Raw genomic sequence first — 21,250 nt, forward strand, 5'->3', positions numbered from 1 at the left:
AAACATAAATACTGAGAGACAGGGAGAGGAGAGGAGACACACAGAGACACAGAAAGACAGGCAGGTAGGAAGAGAGACACACAGAGAGATACAGAGACAGAGAATGAGAGATAGAGGAGAGGAGACACACAGAGACACCGAGGGACAGAGAGAGACAGAGATAGATACAGAGAGAGAGAGATAGAGATGGAGAGGTACAGAGAGACAGAGATAAGGAGATACACAGAGAGAGACAGAGACAATGGTGGAAGATAGAGACAGAGACAGAGAGTGTGTCATGCTCATTGAACCATATTCCAGTGGAGAGGAGACTCCTCCTGAACAAGCTCAAAGGCACCCAGGGGGAGAGCAGACCTCATGGTCTCCTTGGCCCCACACAAGCAGCTCCCCCAAGACTGCTTTATTTCTCTGGCCCCTTCAGCAGGGTCTCAGAGCCCCTTCAGCCGTTGTTCACCCAGAGGACTCTCGGTCCCTGCTCGGGGTCTCTCCGCCGCACCCCAGCCCACCCTCTGTGCCTGCTGTCTAATCTTCCTCAACTTATCGAAAGGGAGAAAGGAGCCCCTCATCTTTCTCCGCCACACAACTCCAGACAGTTACAAAGTTCGACCGAGTCCCAAAGAGCTCCGTGCGGCCCTGCTAAGTGCAAACATGATTTCTCAGGTAATTCATAATTCGTTAATGGCTCCCCTGCAAGACTTTCGCTGGTGTAAGCACCATTACTGTCTGCGGGAGGATTTAGAGACGTTCTTCCTGAAATGACAGTAGCTGGGCAATTTATTGCAAAACTTTACTTTCCATTAGCAGATGGCTGAACCTTTTTTTTTAATTTCCAATTATAAAAACATGTCACAACTTGTGATTTCAGGGATGGTTGCGAGAGTTTGACCTCCAGAGAACGCCCAAGGAGAAACAAGGCTGTTTACTAGAGGCCTGCTTCAGAAATTAGTATGTTCATTCAAGGCCTGGGTGATCTCTATTGTACCATTCCCTTAAAAAAAAGGAGCAGTGTGTAATTTAAAATGTCAGAAAATGGTAATAAAAGGGTGGAGAGTGGGTTTTTTTTCTGCCCAATAATTATGCTGCAACATTAAGGTTATAAGATATACAGTAAAAATGACAGCTATTGAGTATTTTGGGGAGTCATTTTCTACATTTCATCCACTTGGCAAAAGCAGCCACTGAACACACACTTACACACTCACAATCACTCACACACACTCACACACACACAAACTCACACACTCACACTCACATATACACACACACAAACACACACACACTCACACACACACACACACACTCACACTCACATATACACACACACAAACACACACATACACACACACTTTGCCAGCGTGGACATCACCCATACCAAGCTGGCTCCCACCTCGGTCACAAAAGGGAGGCTTCTCTTTGGGTTGTTCATCTGTTTCAGATTAAGGGGGACAGAGGAGCCTCTATTCACTGGAGTAAAAGGAAGTGCCCTGTTCTCTTGTAAATCTAATCTAAAATGATTATATACATAAGACAAGCCATTATGCCTAAAAAAGGAAGTGTTTATAGATGTTTAATAAAAATGTCCATGGAGGAAGCGCGAGCCAGGCTCCTCAGAGCCGAGAGAATAAAAAGAAGAGGATGAAGGGGGAGGGGAGGCCCTAAAATGTTTTCCAGGGGAACCCAAGGCATTTGAAGATTTTTCTTCCTATAAATATTGATAGACTGGGGTCAGCTCTGGCCTCGGGATCAGGTCAACAGGACCTGAGTTTGTGGGGCGGGAGAAGCAGGCTGGGTGCCGAAGCAGAGGAGCCCACCTCTGGCCCTTAGCACTTTGTGACTGGACACACGCCTCCACTTCCCTGACCTCCTTTTCTCACCCATAAAATACCAGGTTGGACCAGGTGACCATTTAATCGACAATCCTTTATTAGCCAAAGGACTTGACCGGGCAAACACAACATGGGGAGAAAACCCAAAACACTGAATTTAAAATCGAACGCCCTGAGTTAAAAGCCAGCTCTTGCACTCACTCCCTGAGGGCCTTCAGCTCTTTGATGTCAGGATTGTCCCTTGCAAAGCAAGAGAAGTGGACCAGTGGCCTCCAAAGTCCCTTCCAGCTGAATCTCTGTGAGTCTCCAGCATCCCCTTAGCAAGCTCCCACTAAATCCCACTAAGAGCATCTGTTCTGCTTCCTGTGTGTCTCTGGGGAATTAATGTCTAGCAAACAGACGCCACATTTCCTCGGGCTCGGAGGTTCCATGGTCTCTCCCATGCTGGAGTCCTCTGGCAGCAGCTCCAGCAGAGCCCGAAGTAAGTCACTTGAAAAGCCAGTCTACAGAGAGATAATTTAAATTTGGCAAGTTCTGGCTGAATTTCTGGTCATAGGATGGAGATTATCCTGTGGTCTTTATATGGCATTCGATGCTCCAATTGCTTTACAACCACCAATTACTTACTGCTCTAAATATCCCCGGGAGGTGCTGGTGTATGATTATCCCCATTTTATTGGCAGAGGAACCAAAGTTAAGTGGCCACTCCTAGGTCACAGACCACAAAGAAGGTAGAATGAGACCTAAAAGATTCTTTGGCCCACTCCAGCCTCATGCTGCCAAGTCTAGTCTGTGTCTCTAAAGACTGGGGAGCTCTAAAGAACTAGAGGGGACAGAAATTAGAAGCATCAATCCCTAGGATTGGATTAACCAAAGGCCCGACTCCGGTGTGATTTTCAGCACTTGTACATGGTTGAGAGCACCAAGGACTTTGCCCACGTAGAAAGAGGCACATGTTTTTATGGGGAGATTTATAAGGAATGTCCCATCTCTGTGAATTCCCTAGGTAATTAAAGCTCATTCCCTTGAAGTGTTGAACTTTAAAAAAAAAATTTGTTTTTAATTGCGATCTTTTAAAAATGAATTTCTCTTCCACTGCAAAGGTGGAGGGCTATGGATGAGGAATTGTGTGTATACTATCACATGCAGTCAGTATATTGATGGATTTTGCTGAACTATTGTTCTTTCCTCTTTTAAAAAAATCAACTTTTTACAAGAAAAGGCTCACTGCCTAGTAGAGTAGGTGAGTGACACATATTAAGAAGTTCCTCATATATAAAAACAAAAGACACCCATAAAAAAAACAAAACTTTTTTGACTTTTTAAATCAGGTTTTACCCTTTATATCATAGATCCACTGGGCAGTGAGCCTGAGATAAAATAGATAGGATTATAAAGGAAACACATCATATAAAATAAAGTCATCAAAGTGTTTTTAAAATAAGTTTACAGGCCCCAAGTTAGAATTTGTTTTAAACTCAATATCATGATCCTAATTTAAGCTTTTCTGATTTTTAAAATACTTCAACATTTTATACTCTGATGCCCCTAATGCCTCTGGACACTGATGCCCTAAAACTAAATGTTCCCACTTGTGGCCACGTTTTCTCTTTAAGATTTCAGTTTTCTTTTCTTTTTTTCTCGCTTTCAGATATCAGGCAACAGCTACCACTTCTTGCCCTATCAGGGGACCTGCCCCAATGGTCTCCTCTCACCATCTCAAGGTGGGGTTTGTGGAATACAAGGAAACCCAATAACTGTGTTTATTTGAACTCAAGTATCTTCTCTGACACGGAGAGAATGGGTTTTGTAATTCATCTCTGAATTTACTCCTCAGAAACTCTCTTTTCCCTTCCCTCTGGGCTTCAGATGGTTTGCTAGGTAGAAGAAATTACTGTAATCACTGTTCTAACCCCCTAAGCGACCTCACTCCTCCATATGACTTCAGCTCTCACCAAATGACTCTCAATTTTGTATTCTCTGATCCGATCTCTTCCCTAACTTGCGGCTCATCCTGCCAATTCCTCTAATGGAACTGATTGGGTGCCCCTGAAATGTGTCATCTCCCAAATTATCCTTATTATCTTCCCCTCCACGCTGACTCACCTTCTCAATTTTCCCATTTCTGTCAGCTACGTGACGATTTTCCCCAATTTCTAGGCTAGAAATCTGGTAATTTTCATCAACTCTTCCCTTGTCTTTATCCAACTTCTCCATTCTCTTCTTTACTCCATCAGATCTGCCCTGTGCTTTCTTCCTTTGAAATACGCTTCATTCTTTCCCAGGATCATTGGCGTGAGAGGTACAAGTGACCTTAGGGAACACTGAGTTTAACCCTTTCGTTTCACTCAGCAGGAAAATGAGGCCCAGGGAAGTCCTGCATTTGCCCACGTGAGTGCCGGGGTTTTGGAACTGGCTGTTCTAATGACAAATCCCCTGCCACCGTCCTAGCCAAGTCAGCTACGAATTCTTGGATTCCTGTAACAACCACCAGTGGGTTTCTAGCCCCAGATTCTCCCCCTTCTAAAATATTCCTTATTTTCTTGGTGGGCTAGTCTTCCTGAATTGCCGCTCCTTTTAATGTAAATTCTGTATGTGTAGGGTTTGTTTCTTTCTTTGATCAAATAATAGATGTAAGACATTTTGCAAATTTTGAAGCGCCCTATGAATACTAATTATTATTATTTTATTATATTCCTAAGTCAAGTCAACAGCATTTATTAGTTCTTACTACTCTGTGCCAGGCATTGAAGCCCTAGAGATAACAAAAAAAAACCAAATTGTCCCTGCTCCGAAGGAGCTCATAATCTAATAAGGGAGACGACATGCAAGCGGCTGAGAGATATATGGGATCCGTTGGAACTACTCTCAGGGGGAAGGTTCTAACTTTCAGGGGGATTCTGAAAGGCTCCTTGGAGAAGGTGGGTTTTATCTGGGCCTTGGGTGGAACCTAGGAAACCAGGAAGAATTAAGGGGATGGGATATTCCAAATGTGGGGAAAACCAATGGAAATTCAGAGGTGGGAGATGTCGCATTTGTGTGTCAATAGGTGTTTTAATAAGTACTTACTGACTGACGATTGACTTCCTCCTGCCTTTCAGCTTCACAAGAACCCCAATGGCCCCTACTGCCAAATGCCCCTCAACCTTCCTCCCATCCCTTCTGTCTCAACCCCACACACAATCAGCTGCTAATTTAATTCAACAGAGGCATATTAAGCTTGTGAGTCGCACTGAGATTCAGAGTAGAAATAAGAGGTCTCTGTTCTCATGGAGTTTAGTTAGATTCTAGTCCAGGGGATGGCACAGGAGCAGATAACACTTAATGAAACACAATCAGTGTAGGTACAGAGCATTAAATACATTAGGTACTTGAGAGTGAGCAAAAGGGAGAGGAAGTTAGGGGTCTACTGTGACCCTGTGTCCTATACAGAGCAAATAGCATCGGAGGGATGGGGAGCATCCCAAGGATGGAAATTGGAGAGGGCCTGGAGAGGGGCTGGGGAAAAGTGCTAGACCCACTGGGTAACTCGTTTCCTAACAATCCCTTGAAACTCTGCTGCTCTGAACTGAAAGTCTCTGGAAGGACCAAGCCACAGCGACTGACCTACTAAAGAGAGAGGATGAAAAGCTCTTATTTCAAAATCAAAGTATATGATCCAAGACAGTTCCAAAGGGTGCCATGTTTAAAAATGCTCTCCACCTTCAGAAAAGGATCTATTGGGCTCGAGTCCAGATAGAAACATATTTGTTTTCATTTCCTTCATTTCTTCTTCTTTAAGATTTGTAACATAACTAATATGGGAGTGTTTTGCATGACTTCACATGTATAATTGATACTATATTGCTTGCCTTATCAGTGGATAAGGGAAGGTTGGAGGGGAAATAGAGAATTTGGAACTAAAAATATATTTTTAAAAATAATGTTAAAATAAATCGATTTTAAATGATAAAAAATAAAATTATAATATCTCTTGTAGCCATTTGTACGTAAAATGTACTTGCACAGAGAAGACAAATTATACTAAAATGATTCTCCATTCAATTGCCACATTTGGCTCTTCATTCAGTTGCTACACCTATTCCTTCCTAGCAAAGAGACAGGATTCTGGGAGCCCCAGAACCTTAGGGCATCCCCAGGAAGAGCCTTTTAAGAGCATTTTGGGATTACAGAGTATCTTCCTTCTAGATAGCTCCAGGCCTTTTCACATCAATTATCTCCTTTTATCCTTATAAAGTTCCCCTGGGTTTTATGATCCCTTTTTTATAGATGGAGAAACCGAGGCAGGAGCAGCCCAGGTGACTCATCAGTTGCCAAGTTCAGCCCATTCCACCTTTTACAACATCTCTCTACTCACAGGGCCTCCATCTCAACCAGGCCCTCATGGCTTCTGTTCTGTACAGGACAGCAGTCACCCAGCTGCCCATTCAATATTCTGGAGCACAGAGATGACCTCTTAACCGCCTCTAGAATAAAATGCAAATTCCCACATTTGGCATTAAAAAGCCCTTCACAAGCAGCCCTAATTCTCTTTGCAGCCTGCTTTCCAGTACCCCTATCATCCCTCTCCCATCCCCACTCCCCCACACTGGACCCTGGACAGCTTCATGGTTTCCTTGGGCGATATTCCACTTCTGCTCTCCATGCCTTTGCATAAATTGACCCCACGTGCCCTCCCTCCTAACAAACCCTCCTTCCTAATCACAGCTTTTTAAAATCTGTAGCTCTTTTCAAAGCTCAGGTCAAGGTTAACCTCCAATAAGAGTCTTTTCTGAGCCTCCCATTTAGTAGCATCATCGTCAAGAGTTACTTTGCACTGATTTTGTCCATAATTTCTTTTATTAATTCACCTGTAAACATGCTGAACAATTTACTCTCATCCTTCCCCCATCCCAATAGAATGGAAGCTGCTCGGTTCGGTTTTGGCTCTATACCTCCAGGACCTTGCAAAATTTCTGGCACATAGTAGGTATTTAATAAATGCTTGATGGATCCAGTCATTTGATTTGTCCAAGATAACCCAGGATATTAGACTGAATCCATCTGCTGGAGGATTACAATGCAGCTCTCTAACATACAGACATTGGTCTGACATTTCCTTCTCCAGCTCACTTTACAGATGGGGAAACTGAAGCAGACAGAATCACAGAGCTAGTGTCTGGGGCTAGAAGATGAGTCTTCCTGACTCCAGGCCCGGCACTCTATTCCCCCATTTAGCCACCCCTATCCATGGAAAGAAAAAGATTTTTCAATTTCAGTGAAAGTTAGACTTCTACTGTCCAGTGAGTTCTCTCTGGCCCCTGGCCAAGGCCCTCCTCTTCTGGATGCTCTCCAGTTTGTGAATGGAGCACCGTCAGCGGCCATGATTCTGGATGAGAGCCGAGCTGGACACTAACCTCCCGTGGCCCAAACTGCTTTGTTTTTACGTTCATTTTATTGAGAACTTCATAACCATCAGCAACAATAACAACAAAAAAATCAGGCTAACAGGGAATAGGAAAGTGCATTGTGGGAGAAAAGGCAAACTTCTGTATTCTTCCCAGAAGTGTATTTGCTAAATTTAACAGAGTAAAAAACAAACAAAAGGCATATCTCCATTTGTGCTCTATCCCTTTTGCTTCTATGTACTCTGAAAAATCTTGCACTGATATCCTTCCCCCGTCTCTCACCAGCCACGGGCCCACTTTTGCCCGGGTCCCAGTAGAAGCTCCCCCTTGTTACAGATGTAACCTGTCAAGCAAACAGGGCCCAGGAGGCCTCTGGTCTGTCTCCTCCCTCAAGAGCCACGTGTCACCCAGGTCATTGTCCATGTTATGAACCCCAAGCAATGGGCATTTGTGTCTAGGAAGCATTGAGTGACCCATCAGAAAGGGGAATGAGGCTGTTTTAGCACGGCCTGAAACCTGCAGTTCTTTGTGACCTCTGCTTCCTTGCCTAAAACTGTCACCGATGGTAACTCTGCATGCACATTTAGGCTGCTTCCCTTGGGTTGGCTACGGTGCCAGAGAGCCAGAACCTGGGCCTGGACCCAGGAAGATTCACCTTCCCGAGTCCAAACCCAGCCTCAGACACTTCCTGGCTGTGTCACCCTGGGCAAGTCACCTCACCCTGTCTGCCTCAGCTTCCCATCTATAAAGTAAGCAGGAGAAGGGAATGGCTGCCGGAAACCTCTGCCAAGGAAACCTCAAAGGAGTCACGAAGAGCTGGACACAACTAGGCAATGGGCTTCTCTGCCATCTCTTACTTACACTGAAAATCCCTTCTCTGTTAACCAAATTTTGCTGAACTTTTCAGCCTTCAAATCATTCTCCTTGAAGAAATAAATATGATACATGACTGTGATACTGGGCAGAATGAAACAAAATTAGAGAAAGTTTCTTTTTTGTTAAGAGACAAAAACTATTACTTTAAAAAAATCTCACTAGCTACAGCTTCCTGGCCCAGAGATCTAAATGGTCTGATTTGGACTCGCTCTCTCCTCATCTGCTCCCTACAAAGGAAGGGCAATGAAGTCATGGGACCAAGGGAGCTTTTATTACGCGGGATAGGCTGGAAGCAGGACCACAAGTCCAAAGAATGGCCCGGTCTCTCCTGGGGAGGAATATCTGTATAAACACATGCAAGTAGATGGAGTCCAGGGACACCCTGGAAGTGAGGGAAGTCGTCTGGGAGGGAGGCCATTGGCAATTAGGGGGATGGGAGAGGAGGAGCAGAGGAGCTGATGGATCCCACCCCAGGGCCCTTCCAGAAGGAAAATTTAGATGCGTGTGGTTAGTGGCACCCAGCTCTGGGGCTGGTGAAAGCATATGGCCCATAAACAGCCGCAGAAAGTCCCGAGGGTGGGGAAACGTGTCAATGAAGGGATCCTGCAGCAGCATGGCCTGCACACCTCCACCCTGGGGGGGCAATCTCGCATTCTGTCATCAGGCGGCCCATTTGCCAAGTTTGTCAGGAGGAATGGCTCAATTCTGCCAGATTTACTCATCTCTGGCAGCATCTGAAGCATCCCGCCCAGCATCCATGTTGTGTCTGATGTGGGTCATCCGTGCTCAGCAAGGGGCTCTTTGTCTTTGCCATAGGAAATAGAGGAGGTGATGGAGCAAACTGGGCAAATTCTGGGCGTTTTCTCTCTCTGTGACCCTCTGCCTTTCTGGCCCTAGCCAGCTCTCTCCTCCTCTCTCTCTGTCTCTCTGCATCCTCTCTGTGTCTCCTTCCCTCCCTCCCTCTCCTTCTCCCTTTCTCTCTCTCTCTCTCTCCCTTTTTCTCTCTCTGTCTCTCTTTCTCTGTCTCTGTCTCTCCTTCTCTCTTTCCCTCTCCTTCTCCCTCTCTTTTTCTGTCTCTCACTTTCTGTGTCTCACACACACACACACACACACACACGCCTCAGAACCCTGAGATTTAACTCCCTTTGGCACCTAACTTAATTCAAGTCGAGATCTGCTAACATTATGGTGTATGACGCCAGTTCCCTCTGGTGAGAATTTCGCTGACGCAGTTCGTACCAGAGACCCAGCAGAGCCCCGAGAAGCCGGCGAGAGCCGCTCTAATGGCTTTTATCTTTGCAGGCCCAAGTGCATCTCCAGGTGACTGCTCTACACTCCCCCTGCGCATCCTCCTCCTCCTGACCCCCGGCCTTTGCCCATCCCCAGGCGGGCAGGGGTGAGCAGGTGCCTCTTGGTTCAGCAGCCGCTGGCTGCGGGCCCTGCTCCGTGGCCACATCCAAGGGAGGAGGGCGTCCCAGAGTACCTGGGATGGAGGAAGTCAAGATGACCTCCTGGGATTCTCTCAGGCACCAAAACCAAAAGTTAAACAGGAAGTGAATTTTATAATTCCGATTACACCAGAAAGTAGAGATTTTGTTATGTGTAAAAAGCCCACCTCTTTCTAATTAAGTTAAATCCAGCCATGTCACAGACAGATGTTAAGGATCATGTCTCTAGAACAGAAGGATCATGTATCTAAAGCTGAATTTCAGAGGCCACAGTCTTGTAGATGGAGAAGATGAGTGACTGACCAAGGTTGCACAGTTAATAAGTGTCAGAAATGGGACTTGAACCCCGTTGAAGTCAATATTCTTCCCCTCAGAACATCCTGCCTCCTCTGTCCCTTAGCTGTCATTATAAGGGTATCGTCCATCAGTGAAATAATTTGGAATATAAACTCGATAATGACGAATCATTCTTTACACACATGACCCTCCTGGGAGATAACAACACTTTCCCTTGAGCTGAATCACACTGAATCAAAAGCTGGGGCTGCCCTCCATCCCAAAGCAAGCAGAAGCTTATTTTGGTGGGACCCCCAGCTGGCAAAAACCAGGAGAGGAAGCAGCGCACTAGGGAATAATTAAAACCCACTGAAGGAAAATGCAAGCATTTATTGATCACCTACTGTGGCCACGTGGAGTGCGATTTTAAGGAAGCAAAACGGAGGTTCCGACTTGTAAAGTGAACGTCCCCTGCCTTCTTATGAACTTGTGGATTATATTGTGAACTTTCCTGTCAAGAGCCCTGACTGAATCCTCATTTCTAGCTGACTCACGATCTGCTGTATTTTCAAATCCTGGTGACAGGACAGCCCCAGTCTCTCTTTACCTCATTCTGACAAAGAGCCCAATAACTACATGACAGCTGGTGGGGTGAATTGACCTCATGACCTTGACCTACATTAGTCTAGGGTTCAAGTTAGCGGAGCTGCCTGACTAATTACAAGAGAGTCGACCCAATAATTCACCAAATCTGTTCCACATGAACCTCTGAAACACAGTCACCCAAAGAACGGATTTAAGGCGGAAACTCAGCAGTGGTTCATTGGGTATCTGTGGACTGGGGATGTCCAAAACGTGAGGAGAATGGAGACACTGAGAGAGGTACAAAAGAAAAGCCGTTGCTAGGTAACCAAGAAAACCCATCTTGGACCATCTCCCCATCATGACTGAACTCTTGAAGTTTTTATTGAGAATCTTCCACATCACCAGCACAATGCCAGGCTCTTTGGAGGGACAGCCACGAAGGAGACGTAAGGAATTAAGCTCTAGGTGGAGGAAGAATGTCTACTGGAATAAGGCACTTACATTCTAAGTGAAGGAGTGATATTGGTCTTTTCAGTAGACATATGATGGAGAAAGCCATCCGCATCCAGAAAGGACTATGAAGACTGAATGTGGATCACACCTTTTTTGTTGTTGTTGTTTTTGCTTTATTTTTTCTTATTTTTTTCCATTTTGATCTGATTTTTCTTGTGCAGTGTGATAAATGGGGAAATTGTTCAGAAGACTTGCACATGTTTAACCTACAGTGAATAGCTTGCTGTCTAGGGGAGGTGGGGGAAGAAGGGAGAAAATTTTGGAATTCCTGGTTTTGCAAGGGTGAATGTTGAAAACTATCTTTGCATGTGTTTTGAAAAATAAAAAGCTATTATTATTTTTAAAAAGAATATAAATGCCTTGAAGGCTTTTTTGTTAGTTTTTGTCAGCAGTCCCATCATCGTACCTTGTTTTTTATATTCACAAGAATCACAGAATCTCAGAGACAATCTGATCCATGGGCTTGTAACCTGGTGTCTTGTTTTAAAAACTTAGATTCTTGTTCTTGCACAACATGACAAATAGGGAAATGTATTTTAAAAGGATTGCACATTTCTCAGATTGTTTGCTGTCTTTGGGATGAGGAGGTAAGAGAGGGAGAGGGGAAAATGTGGAACACAACATCTTACAAAAATCAATGTTGAAAATTATCTTTGCATGTATTTGGAAAAATAAAATACTATTGAGAAAAATTACTTTGGTTATATTTCAACACATTTGGTTTCTTTTGCAACACAGAACTTATATTCTATATCCTGTTTGAAACCACCCTAATCCCCACCCTAATCATCATTACATGATGAGGAAGCCAAAATGAACAACTTAACGCAGGTCTATACTTCCTATTCTACACATTAATTGGATCTCTCTATGTATTTTTTATGTATTTAAGAACATAATTTTCAGAAGGGTCCCAGAAGCTTCCCCAGACTGCCAGGTCTGTGACATAAAAGGTAAGTCCAACCCATACATTAAAAAAAGAGAAAGCACGTTGCACAGGCTTAGTTTCTTTACTTGTAGGCTGGGAATAATAATAGTACCCCTTCTCCCAGTTATGGGAAGCTGAAATGAGATCACACACCAAATACTCTGCAAAATTTAAAGCCCTGTATAAAGGCCAGCTAGAAAGGAACCCTCCTCAAAACTGTCCAACTAATGCTCACATCTGGGCAACCTGGGTGGGAAACCTGGGTGGGAAACCTGGGCAGTCCACCGGGCCGTGCAGGGAAGCTGAATCTCTTCCATTTGGATTATCTTGGGAAATTCTGAAGCCCCTCCCCTCCGGAAGGACAAGATGCCAGATACTGGGCTGACCTGCCATGCGTTTAAACTCTCCTGGAGGGCACAACCATGATGGGGAGGCCACGGCTCAAACCCAAGCATTTGTTTGCAAGTGTTCACATGAAAATTGGAAGAAACAATCCAGAGACGCTCTCAAAGTCTCCCTGAAGAACCCTGGGAGGGATTGTGGGCCGTGAGCAACACTGGCACAGAGTGCCCGGCACAGAGTGCCCACAGCAGAGAGAGCGCCGGGCCCTGCCAGCAAAGCAGACTTGCACAGCTCAAGAGAGACGGGCACAGATTTAGACCCACTCCCAGGCACATTTGACCTATCTCTGGCAGACCTATGGTGGAACCTCCAAGTCCTTAGCTCTTTGATCAGCCCCAGTGGGACATACTATACCTTGACTCAACGTAATGAAGCCATTTTGGTCCTCTGAGCACAAAAAACAACAATCACTATGAGCCTTAGAGCATTCACAACAACTTCGAGACTTTAAGGTTTACAAAAATTCAGGTTTCTTTGTAAAACCCCTACTCTGGGGTTAAATATGGTAGGTCCAGAATTATCCAAAGCAAGTTATTGACTTGGAAATCCCAAAGGGTTGCCTTTCCCTTCAGAGCTCTGCCCATTTGCAGAGTATTTTGAGTTGTCTACAGCCTTTCTACAATAACACAACCCCGCTTTATCAGTGGGTCTGTTAATTGCTTGGAGAGCCTCTAAATGATTACATTATTTACCAAACAGAACTAAAAACCCGATGAGATCTCAAAGGCTTTAGAAATTTCCAGCGCTCTTTGGTGACCCTGGTCTTGTAAAAACTAGCTGAGAACACCATCATTTAAACCAAAAACTTGGTTCACTTTTTTTTATTAGTTTTGAAAAAATGTAAAAATATTAATACTGACATAGTATACAAACTCAAATTCTGTCAAAAATTATTTATTAGTTTGTGTAGCTTAACCCAAAGCAAAGCACTGAAAATGCTTAGATGGGCTTTGGCAGACACCCCATATCTCTGTTCGATTATGTAAAGCTAGTGGAAAGAAAGCTGATTGGGTTTCCTTCAGTCTACACTGGAGCTCCATCATTCCGGCCACGGAATCTTAGCATGTGGCCAGTGCCATAATCATGCCCTTCCAGGCCTTTGGGGAACGAGACTGCCATGGATACTCATGAAGGATTATAATGAATTCCAAGAAAAAGTAGCGTGGCCCCTCCGTTATCAGAACCAATCTTTCCCAGCCTCCCACTCCCACTAAATTACAGTAAAGTACTAAATCATTGATGACTTCCATACAACAAAGTCTTTTCCTATTCTTTTCTCCTGCAGCAGAGTACATTACAATGGTCCTGTAGACCCATTATTGGCAAATCACTCACAATATCTACCGCTAGAGAAAACTGCAGTTTCATCTCTCTAAAATCTGGACAGCAAGAAAACTCAAAATAACCACATCTAAAGACATTACTAGACAGGGGTTGTATCCTGATATCCCGAGGACGCTAGGCCTTGACAAGCCTCTTACATAGCTTCTGGCTCACGAAAGGGATATTAAATCATGTTCAACATTTGTGAGTGTGTGGGTGCTAAGAGCATTTCTGCCAATTCCTTAAAAACCCTGTGGTGTATGAGATAATGTTGATAAACTGAGTTCTAGCACTACATTCTATGTAAGTCCCCCCCGCCCCCCCAAGATATCTGTGTCTTCCTCCCAAATGGAGTTCTCATGTAAAGACAGTTTGGGCAAATAAAGAGAAAGAGCCGGCTGTGGAGCCAGAAAGACAAAATCCTGGATCTAATGGTGACCTTGTAGCTCAGTGAGCTACATGAGACCCACAATACTCCTGAGTACGACCCTAACCAGAATTAAATGTAGTTCCTATCTAATTTCAATGTATTGCTTATTAATAAAAAAATTACAAAAGAAATTCATAAAAGAAATTTTTTAGGTCAATGTGTGACCTGCAAGTCTCTAAGGATTAAAATGCCAAAAAGGACTGATTCCTGTTAATATAGATGCGCTCCATCTGGGAGTATGAATGAAACCACAGGTCCAGTTCTATGTATGTATCATGTTAGAGCGGTTAAGCGGAGACAGCACTGGCCCCAGAGTCAGGAGAATAAGTCCAAGTACAGCCCAGACACTTAATATTGTGTGACTTTGGAGAAGTCACTGACCCGTGTTTGCTTCATTTTTCTCACCTAGAAAATGAGCTGGAGAAGGAAATCTCAAACCCCTCCATGACTTTGCCAAGGAAATCCCCAACAGGGCCACGGAGAGTAGGGCCCAATTCAAATGGCTCAAAAACATTTACCTGTGGCTTCTCCTTTGAGAGATTCTCAAAGGCAGGGAACCGTTGGTTTTTGTCTCTGATTCTCCAGCTTCTAGCACAGAGCCTACCACACACAGTACGTATTTAACAAAGGTTTGCTGATTAATTAAACAAATTAAATAAACAAAAACGCTCAACTTGCCACCATTTTGATTCACAGGAACTGGACTGAATGGAATAGTTCTGCTAAGACAGCTTTCTGTCATTGATTGGATAAGTGACATTGAAGTTCATGAAGGGCACCGGGTTTTAGTGGGGAGGATTTGGGGCTTATGGTCGGAAGAAATCTAGACACAGTTCCTGCCTCTCACACTTACTGTCGGAAAGTCACTTCGCTTCCTCTTTGTTCAGCTGGAATCCTAACTCCTGAAGCATTTACCTTGTGGGTCCCCCCATTATCAAAGGAGGTAACATATGTAAAATGCTTCACCAACCTTAAAGGGCCATTTACATTTTAGCCAAGAGATCTTGTGGTCTAATGGGTAGAGAAAGGGGGGGGGGATTCCTGCCTCTAACTGTCCCCAAGGCACGTCACTGTTGTGTTCCAAGGCAGTTCTCTAAGGGTCAGAATGGGAGATGTCCATCTGCATTGATGAACCAAAGGTTTCCCACTTGGTATTGTTTAATGAATAAAATCACAAAAAAATCACAAATCTAGAGACATAGAAATGAACAGGTTTGAGCCCTATTAGCATGTCACAGTAACCCCTGTCTCCTTTAGAATGACCTTGCCCTTCCCCATCCAGAATCCTTCAATGTCATTATTCTTGCGTTTAGGACCCCACAAGGCATGTTGAGGGGGCAGGGGTGGAGCTGCACAACCCCCTGCCAGTCTGCCACTACAGGGCACAGTAAGTCCTGGGTTTTTCCAGGTGGTTTTGAATATTTACTATGAAATCACCATATAATGGCATTTGAGGAGGGTGTGTCCTGGGACCCGGGGTCCATCGGCCACTTGAGTTCTTTGTGAAATAAGAACTACCACAAATCCACAGCTGTACCAGGCAGACTTGGGCTCATTATACTAGAATATAATGGAATGGCATAAATGTTGATTATTGTGTTCAGTATTATCCTTGGGGTTCCTGAATTCTGGAAATACAGTAGACTTGATTCTCCTCTCCAGGGGTCACAGGTATTATGCCCTGGAATAGAATACCGACTGTAGGGAGCGGCACAGGCTCGGAACAAGAACTCACGTTTCTATGGCACACGAGAATCAATTTTCTCAAAAACAACTTGTTATCCACGTTTTGCAGAAGAGAAAACTCAACTCTAAAAGCTGAAGACCTTTACGATCTTGGACAAATCACTCAGCCTCAGTTTCCTCATGTGTAAAATGAGGTACTTAGGTTAATGGATAGTTAGATATAGTAGAATTGGAGGCAGGAAGACTAGATTCAAATCCAGGCTCAGAAATGTAATATTTGTGTGACCCCGAGGAAGTAAAAAGCATTGATCCTAAATCAGGATTTTATGGCACTATGGAAATAGGGTGTTTTGCCATTCTCGTGTTGGAAACCGTTATCAAAACACAATGAACCAGATTCTGGAGCCTCCACTGACAATATCCTCCAATGCCCTTCTGGCATTGATGCCAAGGGTGCCCAAGTCCTGGTGGCTCCTACCAGGCTGGGCAGGCTTCCACGACCAGCCTAGAGGCAGCCTGTCAGCTGAAAAGTAGCCCAGCTAGGCAGGAAAGCTCACCAACATCACCAAGATGGCCAAGCAGATTTGACTGGGTTTGGCCACAAGAATGGGATGTAGGGGGTAAGGAAGGGTTGGGGAGGGGGTGCACTGACAGAGAGGCTTCTCCAGGAAGCCGTTCCTGACCCCCCAATGCTAGGGCCTCCCCCACAGACTCTGTACACATTTGTAGTTATTCCTCTTTTAGACATTCCATTTATAACACTGTACTCTCATCATTTTCACCATTAGAATATCAAGCCCTTGGGAATAGGTATTGCATCATCTCTTTATCTCCTTAATACCCCAACTCCAAAAGCATCATGGAACTTTTAAAAGATGGCAATCAGAAAAGATGAGCCCACTTGGAGCTTACAGGCACTAGCACTGACCCAATAGAAAGGGGATTGGGAAAAGGACAAAGTATAAGAGAAAGGCGGAATAAAGACAGAGCTGGGCCGAAGGAGTCTCCGACAGGCCACGAAAAGGGTCTCTGGCTCCGCTTTCATTCATCAAACAGCCCTGATTCATGCTGGGAAACCCTCTCTCTCAGTGAGACGTTACCCTGACATCTAATCCATCCTGCCAGCGAGGCTGGGCCACTGCTCCACAGGGGACGGCCGGGGGCCAATCCGAGGGGGAGCTGATGTCTCGGGGAGCTCTTGTCCACTAGCTGAGCATCATGGGAATCGATTTCGAAACCCACTTGGTGAAGGGAGTGCTCAGCCCTCCATCCACTGGCCAAGAAGAGGGTCCCACAGAGTTACGGGGCTCTTAAAGGTATAAGGGCAAGGGGGAATGGGACAGAAAAGGGGCTAACAGGAGAACCCAAACTTGGCCCATGGCCCGTTTGTTTCGATCTGGGTAGTCAGAATTTGGAGTGGGAGCTAAAGAATGAAAATTTCCATTCAAGGTCATACGCACTCTATCTATATCCTCTCTGCTGAGGTCACTGGGGGTGCTGCAGTACAGAGTTCAGTTCTGACCTCAGGCAAGTCCCCTAAACTTTGCTTACCTCAGTTTCCTTAACTGTAAAACAGGGATCACAATAGCACCCACGTCTCAGAGTCACCGGGAGGATTAACTGAGATAATATTTGTAAACATTTCGCAAATGTTAAAGAACTCAATAAACTCCAGCTATTTTATTGTTATTGAGGAAGAGATACAGAACTTATGACATCCTAGTAAATTTTAAGCTAGAGTTTTTACACAAAGGCTACATATTTATGTTACTCTAAGAAAATATTTATTTTTAAAATAACACCATTATCTGAGAATAATTCAATGAATGTTTATTAGGTATCTCCTACATGGAAGGCGTTATGAATAAAACAAGAGCTTCATAAAACGAGGCAGGGTTTTAACTAGGGGGAGGCAGCCTGGCAAGATGGCAGCATGGACAGAGGTGCCCTTTCTGCCCAAACCACGTTCTAGCCCACTGGCCTCAGGCCTTGTGCTGCAACTCTGAATTCCTTTCCCCCTCCCAGGTCATCAACCCAGATTCTCAGGAGGATGATCCTCCTTCTTACATGGAGCCAGTTTTCCTTTCCCCCTCAATTTCTCCAGAGTTTGAGGAAGTGGGGGGACCCTTGGCCACAGTAGAGGGGATCCAGACTGAACACAAGAAGACCTGAACTCAAATCCTACTAGCCATTTAATCCTGAACAATTCATTTAATCTCTGTCTGCCTCAATGTTCTCATCTTTAAAATGGGGATAGTAATAGTGCCTATCTTCCAGAGTTATTGTGATAATCAGATGAGACTCCTTTGAATGGACCTTTGAATGTCCTTTGAAAATCTTAAATCACTACATCAATTCTAGTTTTAGGCTATTATGATAGACTAACTCCTCCCGCAGCAAGGGGAGTGTAGATTGTATCCCCTCCATTGGAGATCGATTTCATGATATAATGGGATTGTCTAATCTAGACATGGAAAGAAGCTCTGGAGATCATTTGGTTCAAGCTCTCACTTTACAGATGAGGAGACTGAGGTTAAGGCACTTGTCCAGGGTCACCCAGACTATTCGCCCATTCCCTGATTTTCCTCAAGTACAAGAATTCCCAGTTAGGGCTCAAATTTATTGTAATAAACAAGGTACAATTAAAACAAACTAATGAGGAGAGCAGAGTAGTCACCTTCGTGCAACACGGCTGCTCCTTTTAGTCCTACGCAGGAAACAGTGACACTTGATGACAAGATTTTTGGCCCTCTTATTTCCCTGAACAGACTGAGCTAAGAATAGAAAAGACAATGCTAACTCACATGCTTTGAGCAACCTGTCAGAAAGACAAGAATATGCAGAAGATGAAGGGAAGGGAAGACAGAGGAAAAGAGAAGGGAAGATAGAGGAGAGGAGGTTTGACTGGGTTGGGAGAGAAGCAGGTAGAGGAGGGATATGATAGAGAGGGGGAAAGAGAATAGAACAAAAAACACAGGGAGGAGAGGAGTATAAAGGCAAATAAAAACAGCAGAGACTATAGACCTAATAGACCTTTTTCAAAGTATTGAAATAAGTCAGTGGGCTTGAATTCCAGCATCTCCCAGGTCCCCAGCATTTGGACAGTGGCACGGCTCAGATGCATTAAACACACCATTGGGGTAATTGCTCAGCTGTCCTCAGGTTCAGAGACTGTGAGCAACCGCCTGGCAAAGCTTTTGTGCTGTGGTCCCACGTGTCTGAGATGGGCTCCTTCTCATGTCTGCCTCGTGGAGTCCCTGGTTTTGTCTGACTCTCATCTCGTGTCATCTCTTACAGGACACTAGCCAATGTCCAAACTGTCCCTGTTCTCTTCTTCTTCAGACCATCATGTTCATGTTCATCAGTTTTCATGTTGTTATCCCCGATGAAATGAAAGCTCCTTGAGAGCAGGGACTATTTTTCTTTCTCATCCTCAGGACCCAATTTCAGTATAATTCGTTCCCTTTATAATACGACTTTGTTTTCTACATTTAAAAGCTTACTTTGAGGCTTTACCAGTTTACCTAGGGGATCCATGACATTAAAAGATTAGGAACCCATGATCTTGTTCAACTTCCTATTTTAGAGACGAGGAAACAAATTTAGAGAAGTGAGATTTTATGTCGATTAGTAAATAACAAAGTTGAGAATCTCCCAAACTGGGTCCCCTTCCATTAAGCCGGCCGCCTCTCAAGGTAATGACTGGAGAAATTTGGATAGGAAACAGTTGGTAAGAACTCCTCAAGATGTCCGTAGGTATCAGGACTGACAGAAAAGGACTCAGCTGGAGCTAGAGGATCTGGGTTCTATCATTCACAACCTTGGGACCTTTGCGATCTTAGCCAAGTCACTCAGCCTTTTTGCATCTCAGTTTCCTTCTTTGTAAAATAAGGAAATGGAAGCAGATGACTGGTAAGATCTCTTTTTGCTCTAACTCTGGGATCCTACATCACATAGATTGTATCCCTTCCAACTAAATATAAGCTCTCTTGTTGAAACCAGGGATGCTTACTACGTAAATGGTTTTGGAGAAGTCACTTAACCCTGGGTCTCAGCTTCCTTCTTTAAAGAATGAGAGGGGTTGGGATAGATGGCCTCTGAGGATTTGATTCTGTCACACACACACACACACACACAAACACACACACACAAACACACACACACACCTGCCTAGGAAGCACCTTGTACGACTTTGGGTTTAATAAGTACTTTAGGATTAGGTTGGATCCTATAAAGCCCCCAGTCACCATGACAAAGGGATAAGGAATTGAAGCCTGATCCTTTTGACTTCACTGTTTCTGTCAGGAGCATCCCTATTAACATTAAGATTGGGAATCCTGAAAAAGGACTCTATTCTTTCCTCTTATATTTAATCAGTTACCAAATCTTGACAATCCTATCCTTTATAACAGATCTTGCATCCGCCCCTCCCTTCAGGTTGCCTTGGATATCACAATTATTTCATCTGAATAAAAACTGCAGGGGTTGGGATTTAAGGAGAGAATAAGCATCCAATGTGATTTGTTTTACCTGTACTGTTAGAAATGGCCCTATTAGAGATTTCCATTATTTATTTATTATTATTCCATTAATTCAAGGCAAGGACTGTCTTTGGCTTTTCTCTGTAACCCTAGAACACGTCATGGTGTCTAGCACATAGTAGTGTTAATAAGTGTTTACCGATTGAGTGAAATAAGCCATTTTTTTCATATGAAAGAAAAGGAACAAGAAGTCTCAGAGGATCACAGATTGAAAGCGGGAAGGGGCTTTTGAGTTGATCACACCCAGATCTTTTGTTTTCCAGATGAAGAGGAGCCTGAAATCTGGAGAAGTAAAAATAATGTGTCCAAAGCCACAGATGGATTTAAATCTGGGTCATGGGACTCTAAACATCGTGCTCATTTTTAGATCACCGACCAGCTCTTCATCCAAGGAAGAGGTGGGATCTCTGCCACGCCACAGGCCGAATTCTGCCAACCCACCTTCTCTTCTCTTCTGGACTGGAGAACCTCTGCAGCAATGTTGTCAAGGAGGCCGCTAGTCCCTTCCTAAAGCTGCCTGCAGACAGTATATGACTCAGAGAACCACTTATTCACATTGCCTGTGCTCTATCCGATTTTTATTTCTTTTGCATACACGTCCCGACTCCATTTTAATCTGCTCTGGGATGCACTCAGCAGGGCTGTAAACTGCTGGCCATGAGTCCGGCACCTCTGCTCTCAGTACAGTCCCATTGAGCTGGAAATGGAAATGGGCACAACACTGTCTCTAGCATTTCTGTGTGACCCCCAGGAAACCATATAAACTGAGTTTCAGTTGGCTTCACTGCAAAATGGGGTAAATCATAGCACCGACTAAGTTGAGTGTTGTAGAGAAGCAGAGAGCCAACCTCAGAGCCACAAAGAGCATCCCCTGCTCTGATGCAGGCCGGTTCAGACTAGTCACTTGTCACAGAGAGTGCCCGGGGCACTTCCAGATGGACAAGGTTTTGCTCGGGCCCAGTACTGGCCAGAGAGCCCAGGGAGCCCCTGCCACCATCAAGGGTTCCATTGTGACTCAGGCGCCATCTG

At 44.4% G+C, this 21,250-nt stretch overlaps 1 protein-coding gene and 1 long non-coding RNA gene across 3 annotated transcripts in view; one reads left to right on the forward strand and one right to left on the reverse strand.

Moving 5' to 3' along the window:
- Window positions 1–21,250, reverse strand: part of CHN2 (chimerin 2) — a 252,628-nt gene that overhangs the window by 132,331 nt on the left and 99,047 nt on the right. The gene's annotated exons all lie outside the window — the stretch shown is intronic.
- LOC116419600 lies at window positions 382–1,053 on the forward strand. The gene is made up of 2 exons (XR_004229849.1): window positions 382–660; window positions 866–1,053. It is a non-coding gene; the product is annotated as an uncharacterized LOC116419600 (long non-coding RNA).

This window comes from Sarcophilus harrisii, chromosome 5 (genome assembly GCF_902635505.1).
Source record: "Sarcophilus harrisii chromosome 5, mSarHar1.11, whole genome shotgun sequence".
NCBI lineage: Eukaryota > Metazoa > Chordata > Mammalia > Dasyuromorphia > Dasyuridae > Sarcophilus > Sarcophilus harrisii.